Genomic DNA, 9,863 nt, shown 5'->3' on the forward strand with positions numbered 1-9,863 from the left:
AATGGCTGGCCACCTACAAGAGCAGTTTCTCTTTCCTTGGTATGCACACCTCAACTGCTAGAAGAGGGCCTCATTCTCCCTGATTGAACTAACCTCGTTATCCCTAGCCTGATTCTTGCTTGCATATTTATGCCTGTCTCTGAAAATTTCCACTACATGCATCCGACGAAGTGGCTATTCACCCACGAAAGCTCGTGCTCCAAAACATTTGTTAGTCTATAAGGTGCCACAGAACACTTTGCCACTTTGTTAGAGGCTCCTGAAATGCGTTGTCTCTCAAAATCAAAGTGTTGAAGAGGTTAACTGCACCAAAGAAGTTTTTTGTTAGTCTCTTTGACTTTGTGAAGCCACTTCAGTGCAGCGTGGTCAGTCTACAGGTGGAAACGCTGTCACCAAATATATGGGTGTAGCTTTTTCAGAGTATACACAATGGCGTAACATTCTTTTTCTGAGACTGACCAGTGGCTTTGCCTCTCAGAAAGCTTTTTGCTGATAAACCTTATTATCTTCTGATCAGATTAATTGGAGCATTTATAACCCATATTATCCAAATTAATAATATTAACCTCCTAAAATCAGGAAACACCCAGGATGACTGTGAACCACGATATGATGTGGCTGTGAACAAGGCAAATGAGATCCTAGAATGTGTCAGGCGAGATAGGGAAGGATTAATATCAATAAACATGGCACTGATGAGACCTCCTCTGGAAAAATGTGGGACATGTAGTGTACTTAGAGTATCAGAAAGCCTTTGACAAGGTCCCAAGGACCAGTGTTGTTCAATGTATTAATAAATATCATGGGGAAAGGGGTGAACAGTGAGATGTCAAATTTGTAGACAAGACAAAATTACTCAATATATTAAAGTGCAAAGCAGATTACAAAGAGTTACAGAGAGATCTGACAAAATTGGGTGACTGATCAACAAAATGGCATATGAAATTCAGTGTTGATAAGTGCAAAGCAATACACACTGGAAAACATAATCCCAACTACACATACAAAATGATGGTATCTAAATTAGCTGCTACCACTCAATAAAGAGATTTTGGAGTCATTGTGGATAATTCTCTGAAAACATCCACTCTATTAAAAACAAAAAAGTAAGTTCATGGAGGATATCTCCATCAGTGGCTATTAGCCAAGATGGTCCCAGACTCAACTCCAATCTCTGGGTGTCTCTAAACCTGTGACTGCCAGATGCTGGGAGCAGATGATGGAGGATGGATCACTTGATAATTGCCCTGTTTTGTACATTCCCTCTGAAGTATCTGCACTGGCTATTTTCAGAAGACAGGACACTGAGCTAGATGGATCTTTGGTCTGAATCCATATGGCCATTCTTCTGTTCTTTGTTCCACTGATGGATTTGCTGCTGCAGACAAGCCTTTTCCAGGGGCACTCTCTGTTACAGAGCTGGTGTAGACACCCTAGCAGATGTCCATGGTAGGCTGACCATACACCCCATTTTGGCCTTTCATTCCCTTTTTTAAGCCCTGTCCCAGCTGCTCAGAATTTTTTTTCAAGAAGAACAGATTAACGTTCAGGGCAGCCTAATGCAGATGGCAGCCCCCTACAGGGGGTGAGGCAAATTTGAGAAGGCAGCATTCCAGCCCCAGGTGATAGCCTCCTGAGACCTTAGAGGGTCCCTACAGTATTCCAGTGACAGCGTCTCCCGTTTTTTCTTTCAGAAATATAGTAACCTTAAGAGGCTGCTCAGTGTGGGAGGCTGATGAGGGGCTAGTGCTGCCACCTAGGGGTGTGGTCCTGTAGCAGAAGGGACAGAGCCTCATGGTTTGAGCTAGAGCTTGGCTAGAAAACAGGTTTTTTTCCCCCCATAAACTGAAATGTTTCCTTTTCATCCATTTTTTGGGGTGAAATTTCATAGAAAATGGATCATTTTTCTCTGAAAGCTCAGCTGCCATGATCATGGAATCATAGAATATCAGGGTTGGAAGAGACCTCAGGAGGTAATCTAGTCCAACCCCCTACTCAAAGCAGGACCAATCCCCAACTAAATCATCCCAGCCAGGACTTTGTCAAGCCAGGCCTTAAAAACTTCTAAGGAAGGAGATTCCACCACCTCCCTAGGTAACCCATTCCAGTGCTTCACCACCCTCCTAGTAAAATAGTGTTTCCTAATATCCAACCTAAACCTCTCCCATGGCAACTTGAGACTATTACTCTTTGTTCTGTCATCTGCCACCACTGAGAACAGTCTAGATTCATCCTCTTTGGAACCCCCTTCCAGGTAGTTGAAAGCGGTTATCAAATCCCCCCTCATTCTTCTCTTCTGCAGACTAAAGAAGCCCAGTTCCCTCAGCCTCTCCTAGTAAGTCATGTGCTCCAGCCCCCTAATCATTTTTGTTGCACTCCGCTGGACTCTTTCCAATTTTTCCACCTCCTTCTTGTAGTGTGGGGCCCAAAACTGGACACAGTACTCCAGATGAGGCCTCACAAATGTCGAATAGAGTGGATTGATCACGTCCCTAGATCTGCTGGCAATGCGCCTACTTATACAGCCCAAAATGCCATTAACCTTTTTTGCAACAGGGGCACACTGTTGACTCATATCCATCTTCTGCCATATAATACTACTCAGCTGCAGCTGTCTGGATCCCCAAAAGAAACTGGAGGCTTTTCATCTCCCTATCCCTCGTAACATAATAAAAGGTTGCATTGACAAAGTCTATGGCTGTACTCTGGGCATGGTAAGGTTGAAACCTCCTGACCTGTCTATGGCTGAGGATTTGTGTCCTTCAGCTACACTAACCACTCTCCCCATCTTTGTGGGGTGTTGTGACAGGCCTTGGGAGCACATCTCTGATGAGCTAGCAGGGAGCTGGAGAGGGTCCTAGAGCAGTTGCAGAGGCACAGAGATAGTGGGAGGGCCTAGCTCCTAGTGGATCACTGAGATCTGTGCATAACTTTGGGGATCCCTGGATCCTGGGTCCCCATTTTCATTCCTCAGAGAGAAGGAAGGGACCCCCTTCCTGGAACAATCCGTGGGAAATTTCCATGTAGGGAGCTTTGTGAACTCTCCCTTCCCTGGCTGGCCCCCTGGGTTTGTAATGCAGGGAAGGGAGCTGCTGGGGAGAAATCTGGTCCTATATTATTATTATGATTCTATTCTATTTTATTTCAGCAAGATCGAAGCATCATCTTTACCATTTGATCACCACCAAGGTAGCTAATCAGAACCATACGGACAGTGATGACAAGCCCTGATTCCAGGAATAGAGCCTGCAGCAGGGATTGCACTACAGTCCAGGTGGGCAGCATCACCACACATCACCTGTGATTTGCCCTCCTGCTGTTTGCCATTGATAGCGACAGTGGGTTAAAGTTGGTGCACACTGTGCCAAGCAGCTGAGGTTCTCTGATGGCCAAGTGGCCCCCAAGGAAATATGGAAGCATGCTTTATAAAGACAGCTGCCTCCCTATATGAACAGATTCTGCTTGTGCAACTTCTCTGATGACTCTTTGTCCTTTAGGGTGAAGATCTCTGCTGTCAGAAGCTCCCCTTCTAGCAGGAATTGGGGATGTTGGCAGGTTTCACTATCTTTGAAATGTACAGTAAAAGGGAATTGGCTGCAAGCTGTTTACATTTGCAAATGTTCTGTGCTGCAGCAGAGGACTCAGCTGGGCTGTCAGGGTGACTCAGTGACAGGGCTGGAGGGCAGGCTGCACTAGGTAGATTGTGAATCCCTCCCCTACATCTGCCCATGTTCCACGGTGAGCTACTCAATGTACACAGAAATCTGACATTCAAAGTGAGTTCAGAGTGTTAAAACCCCGATGCCCTGTGTCAGGATTTCTCCAGGGGCCCCTTTCCTAGAAGTGCCGTGTGCTCTGGGCCTGATTCTGCCAGGGACTGAATTAAAGGAACCCCCCATATAGTATCAATGACTTGTTCCTAAATTGCCTCAGGTTTATTTCTTCCCAGAAATTTTATCAGCAAATGTATTTTCATTTGAAAAGTTTTTATTCTCTGGGTTGATTGTGAAGGCAGGAATTCAGAGCCATGTTGCTCTGTGGTAACAGGTGCCATAGGGCATATTTCTGATTCCTGACTGGCTGAGGGCTCTAGAATCTCTGCCCTGTAGAGAGACTCCTCAGAGTAACAGGGCAACCAGCATTGCTGCCCCCTCTCTGGTCTCTGAGTGACAGATGACCACCTTGTAGCCTTCCCTCTCATAGGGTGCAATCCCATCATCTTCCCACCCTCAGACAGGGCACTGGACTACTGCACACTGCTTGATGACTGTGTTTGCCGATCAGATCTGAGTGGGTTTGGCTTGTATGGTTCTTCCCTTTGGGAGCCTGTGAGTAGTGGTGAGACAAGTGACCAGCCAGCCTTCTTGACCCAAATTACTGTTTTATCTGAAGAGTAGGAATAAAGCGTAACATAGCAAAATAAGTAAGGTTTAAATAGGGCTGTAAGGCCAAAGGTCCATCTAGCCCAGTTTCCTGGCTACCAAAAGTGGCCAGTCAGGTGCCGCAGGGGGAAGGAACAAAACAGGTAATCATCCACTGTCTCCCATTCCCAGCTTCTGGCAAACAGAGGCTAGGGACACCATCCCTGCCCATCTTGACTAATAGTCATTGATGGACCTATCCTCCATGAATTTATCTAGTTCTTTTCTGAACCCTCTTATAGTCTTGGCCTTCACAACATCCTGTGGAAAAGAGTTGGACAGGTTGACTGTGCCTTGTGTGAATATTTCCTTTTGTTTGTTTTAAAACTGCTGCCTATTAATTTCATTTGGTGATCCCTACTTCTTGTGTTATAAGAAGGAGTAAATAACACTTCTTAATTCACTTTCTCCACATCAGTCATGATTTTATACACCTCTATCCTTTCTCCCCTTAGTAGTTTCTTTTCCAAGCTAAAAAGTCCCGATCTTATTAATCTCTCTTCATGCAGAATCTGTTCCATACCCCTAATCATTTTGTTGCCCTTTTCAGAACCTTTTCCAATTCCAATATGTCTTTTTTGAGATGGGGCAACCACATCTGCACACAGTATTCAAAATGTGGGCATACCATGGATATATAGAGGCAATATGATATTTTCTGGTTTATTATCTATCCCTTTCTTACTGATTCCAAACATTCTGTTCTCTTTTTTAACTACTACTGCACATTCAGTAGATGTTTTCAGAGAACTATCCACAATGACTCCAAGATCTCTCTTTTGCGTGGTAACAGCTAATTTAGACCCTATAATTTTATATGTACAGATGGGATTATGTTTTCCAATGTATATTACTTTGCATTTATTAACATTGAATTTTATGTGCCATTTCGTTGCCCAGTCACCCAGTTTTGTGAGATCCCTTTGTAAATCTTCACAGCCTGCTTTGGACTTCACTATCTTGAGTAGCTTTATATCATCTGCAAATTTTGACATGACACTGTTTACCCCTTTGTCCACATCATTTATGAATATGTTGAACAGCACTGGTCCCAGTACAGGCTCTGGGGGACACCACTACTTACTTGTCTCCATTCTGAAAACTGATCGTTTATTCCTACCCTTTGTTTCCTATCTTTTAATCAGTTACTGATCCATGAGAGGACCTTCCCTCTTATCCCCTGACTGATTACTTTACTTAAGAGCCTTTGGTGAGGGACTTGTCAAAGGCTTTCTGAAAATCTAAGTACACTATACCCACTGGTCTCCCTTGTTCCCATGCTTGTTAATCCCATTAATGAATTCTAGTAGATTGCCGAGGCATGATTTCCTTTACTAAAACCATGTTGACTCTTCCCCATCAAATTATGTTCATCTATGTGTCTGACAATTCTTTTCTTCACTATAGTTTCAATCAGTTTTCCTGGTACTGAAGTCAGGCTTACTGGCCTGTAATTGCCAGGATCACTTCTGAAGCCATTTTTTTTTTAATGGCATCACATTAGCTATCCTCCAATTATTTGGTACAGAAGCTGATTTAAATGATAGGTTACAAACCACAGTTAGTAGTTCTGCAACTTCACATTTGGCTTCCTTCAGAACTCTTGGGTGACTACCATCTTGTCCTGGTGACTTATAACTGTTTAGTTCATCAATTTATTCCAAAACATCCTCTAACGACACTTGAATGTGGGACATTTCCTCATAGTTGTCACTTAAAAAGAATGGCTCAGGTTTGGGAATCTCCTTCACATCCTCAGCTGTGAAGACCAATGCAAAGAATTTATTTAGTTTCCCCGCAATGGCCTTATCATCCTCAAGTGTTTCTTTAGCAAGTTGATGATCCAGTGGCCCCATTGGTTAGCTGGCTTCCTGCTTCAGATTTACTTAAAGAATTTTTTGCTATTACTTTTTGATTCTTTGGTTAGCTGTTCTTGAAATTCTTTTTTGGCTTCCTACTTATATTTTTACACTTTACTTGCCAGGTTTTATGCTCCTTTCTATGTTCTTCATTAGGATTTAACTTTGACATTTTAAAGGTGACTTTTTGTCTCTCACTGCATATTTTATTTTGTTGTTTAGCCACGGTGTCACTTTGGTTCTCTCCCTATGATTTTAAATTGGGGTATAAATTCAATTTGAGCCTCTATTATGTTGTCTTTAAAAAGCTTCCATGCAGGTTGGAAGAATTTCAATTTTGGCCCTGTGCCTTTTCATTTCTGTTGAACTAACTTCTTCATTTTTGTGTAGTCCTCCTTTCTGAAATGAAATGCTACAGTGCTGGGCAGCTGTGGTGTTTTCCCTGCCATTGGGATGTTAAATCTAATTATAGTATGGTCACTATTACCAAGTAGTCCAGCTATATTTATATCTTGGACCAGATCCTGTGCTCCACTTAGGACTAAATTGAGAACTGCCTCTGTTTATGTAGGTTCCAGGACTACCTCCTCCAAGAAGCAGTCCTTTAAGGTGTCAAGAAATTGCTCACTGCATCCCATCCTGAGGCTACATGTATGTGGGGAGAGTTGAAATCTCCCATTATTTTTAAGGGTTTTTTTAATTTTTATTGCCTCTCTGATCTCTCTGAGCATTTCACAATCACTATATCCTGGACAAGCAGTGGTTAGTATATTTCCTACTGCTATATTCTTATTATTCGAGCATGGAATTATTATCCACAGAGATTCTATAGTCCAGTTTGGTTCATTTAAGATTATTACTTCATTTGATTCAACCCTTTCCTTCACATATAGCGCCATTCCCCCAGCAGCAAGACCTGATCTGTCCTTCCGATATTTTTTATATCCTGGAATTACTGTGTCCCATTAATTATACTCATTCCACCTAGCTTCAGTGATGCCTATTACATCAATATCCTCATTTGATATGAGGAATTTGCTTCACCCATTTTATTATTTAGAATTCTAGCTCTTGTATATAAGAACTTAAAATGGTCACTTTTTAGCTGTCTGCCATTACATGACGTAATTGACTGTTTCTCATCAGATCCTACCCATATGTTATTATCGTCGATCTTCGCCTCACTATGACATAGGGAATCTCCTTTAAGAGATCCTCCCCTGACAGATGTCTCTCTGAACCACGTGGCCTGCACACCTATAATCATGTCCTCAGCCCTCAGTTAAAAAACTGCTCCACAGCCTTTTTAATTTTAAGTGCCAGGAATTTGGTTCCATTTTTGGTTTAAGAGGAGCCCATCCTTCCTGTATAGGCTCCCCCTTTCCCAACAGTTTCCCCTGATGTTAATAAATATAAATCCCTCCTTCCTACACTATTGTCTCATTTTCACATTGAGACCCTGCAGTTCTGCCTGTACACCTGGTTCTGCGGGAGGAACAGAAATCATTTCAGACAATGAATTCCAGGACCTCCATGGTAGGAATCTCTAATCTAGCACTCATCTAGCACTAATCCCTCTATAATACCTGTGCAAGATTTTCCAAAATGTCATGAGACTACAGAACTGCTGGTCTGTGTTTCAGCAAAGAGTAGAGCTGAGGTGCAGGAAAGGGGAGGGTAAGAGTGGTTGCATGTAACTTATACACGTCACCTCTTACATGAGCATGGTTGAAGTAAGTAGGACACTCAGATGGATATTAGTGCAAACCTAGTGTTTGCACTATTTGCCCATTTGTGAAGCCTCCCTCATCCAGCTGAAGTAACAGTCTGTGTTAGTTTGTAACTTGCAAGATATTTACAGACCCTTGCATGGGGAGAGGATGCTGGTCCTGTGAGAATGAAGAGAAGCCTGTAGGATGATTGAACTCTCTAGATTCAGTCAACGTTGGTCTGGCAAAGCATTTCACCTTCTCTTGGAGGGATTCTTGAGGGTCAGAGGGTATCACCAGGAGCATTTCATAAGGAAATGTTAATAGAGCCTGGTTCTGATCGAATTTACACACGTAAATCTGGAGTGACGCAGTTGAACTCACTGTTATTAAAGTCGGAATCTGACCCTGAGAATTTATCCAGTGTACTGCAGAGAGGCAGTGGCATCTAGTCTCCTCTTATTTTTCCTTTCAGGAGGAAAGGTTCAAAACTACTTGGACTTCTCAGGACATTATGACAGCTGTCAATGACACTCAATTCAGCTCTGCAGTGTTCTTTCTCACTGGGATACATGGGCAGGAAGACGTCCATCTCTGGTTCTCTATCCCCTTCGGCTTAATGTATGTTATTTAGATAGTAGGAAATTCAGTCATTCTGGTCATTATAAAAACAGATCCAAGCCTTCATGAGCCCATGTAAATTTTCCTTTCCATGTTGGCCATCACGGACCTTGGCTTATCGATAGTCACCATCCCAACAACACTGGGTATATTCTTGTTTAACTCTAGGGAGATCAGCCTCAATATTTGTTTTGCCCAGCTGTTCTTCATCCACTCACTTACATTCATTGAATCCTCAGTACACTTGTTGATGGCCTTTGACCGTTTCATCGCGATCTCTAACCCACTGAGATATGCTTCCATCTTAACCCTGCAGAGAATAGCCAAGATGGGACTCGTGTTTGTGCTAAGAGGGGTTGCCGTAGTATTCCCACTGTCCTTTCTTCTGAAACATTTCCAGTACTGTCAAGCCAATGTCCTCTCCCATTCCTACTGCCTGTACCAAGAGGTCATGAAGATGGCTTGTTCGGATATCGGAGTCAACAGCATCTATGGCTTGTTTGTCACAATCTCCACAGTGTTATTGGACTCGCTGCTCATCCTCCTATCTTATGTGATGATTCTGAAAACAGTGCTGAGCATTGCCTCCCATGCAGAGTGTGTCAGGGCACTGAGCAACTGTGTCTCCCACCTCTGTGCTGTCCGACTCCTCTACATAGCAGGGATTGGACTGTCTGTAGTACAGAGATTCTGGAATAGCTCTTCTCCCTTGGTTCAGATTCTCATGGGCTATGTCTGCTTGCTGGTCCCGCCCACGATGAACCCAATTGTATACAGTTTGAAAAGCAAACACCTTCGTGCAAAGATAATCAGGGCATTCAAAAAGTGAAGGGTCAGTTCATCAACTGGCTCTAGTGCTGGTGAAAGAAAAAAAATGTTCAGGGTCTAAGGCCTGTAGCAATGGGACATGGCCTGGTGAGGGAGTGCAGTGCACTGGGAGAAAGAGACCAAGGCAGCAGCAGAATTTACAAAGTGACTGTGTCAGTGGAGAGCCAGGTGACTGCTTGCATGTTGGCCCATAAACATCTGAATCGATGGCTGCTCTGATCTCAGATTCCTGTCGATACAGTCAATAAAGAGAAGGGAGGTGAGTGTTCTTTCCCATTACACATGACCTGTCAATGTCCCATTGTCTTTGGTTAAATATCCATGGACCATGAAAAAAGCTGCAGAGCTATTCTGTAGTCACAGTCCTGGCGCTTCCCCCTTTGGGTGTGGTGTGATCCATGAGCTGTGGACAGGGGCACCAGCTG

At 43.3% G+C, this 9,863-nt stretch overlaps 1 pseudogene; it reads left to right on the plus strand.

The window, feature by feature from the left end:
- The first annotated feature begins 8,503 nt into the window (after positions 1-8,503).
- Positions 8,504-9,439, plus strand: LOC115641997 (annotated as a pseudogene).
- The last annotated feature ends 424 nt before the right edge of the window (positions 9,440-9,863 follow it).

The sequence above is a fragment of the Gopherus evgoodei genome, unplaced genomic scaffold (genome assembly GCF_007399415.2).
Source record: "Gopherus evgoodei ecotype Sinaloan lineage unplaced genomic scaffold, rGopEvg1_v1.p scaffold_36_arrow_ctg1, whole genome shotgun sequence".
Taxonomy (NCBI): Eukaryota; Metazoa; Chordata; order Testudines; family Testudinidae; genus Gopherus; species Gopherus evgoodei.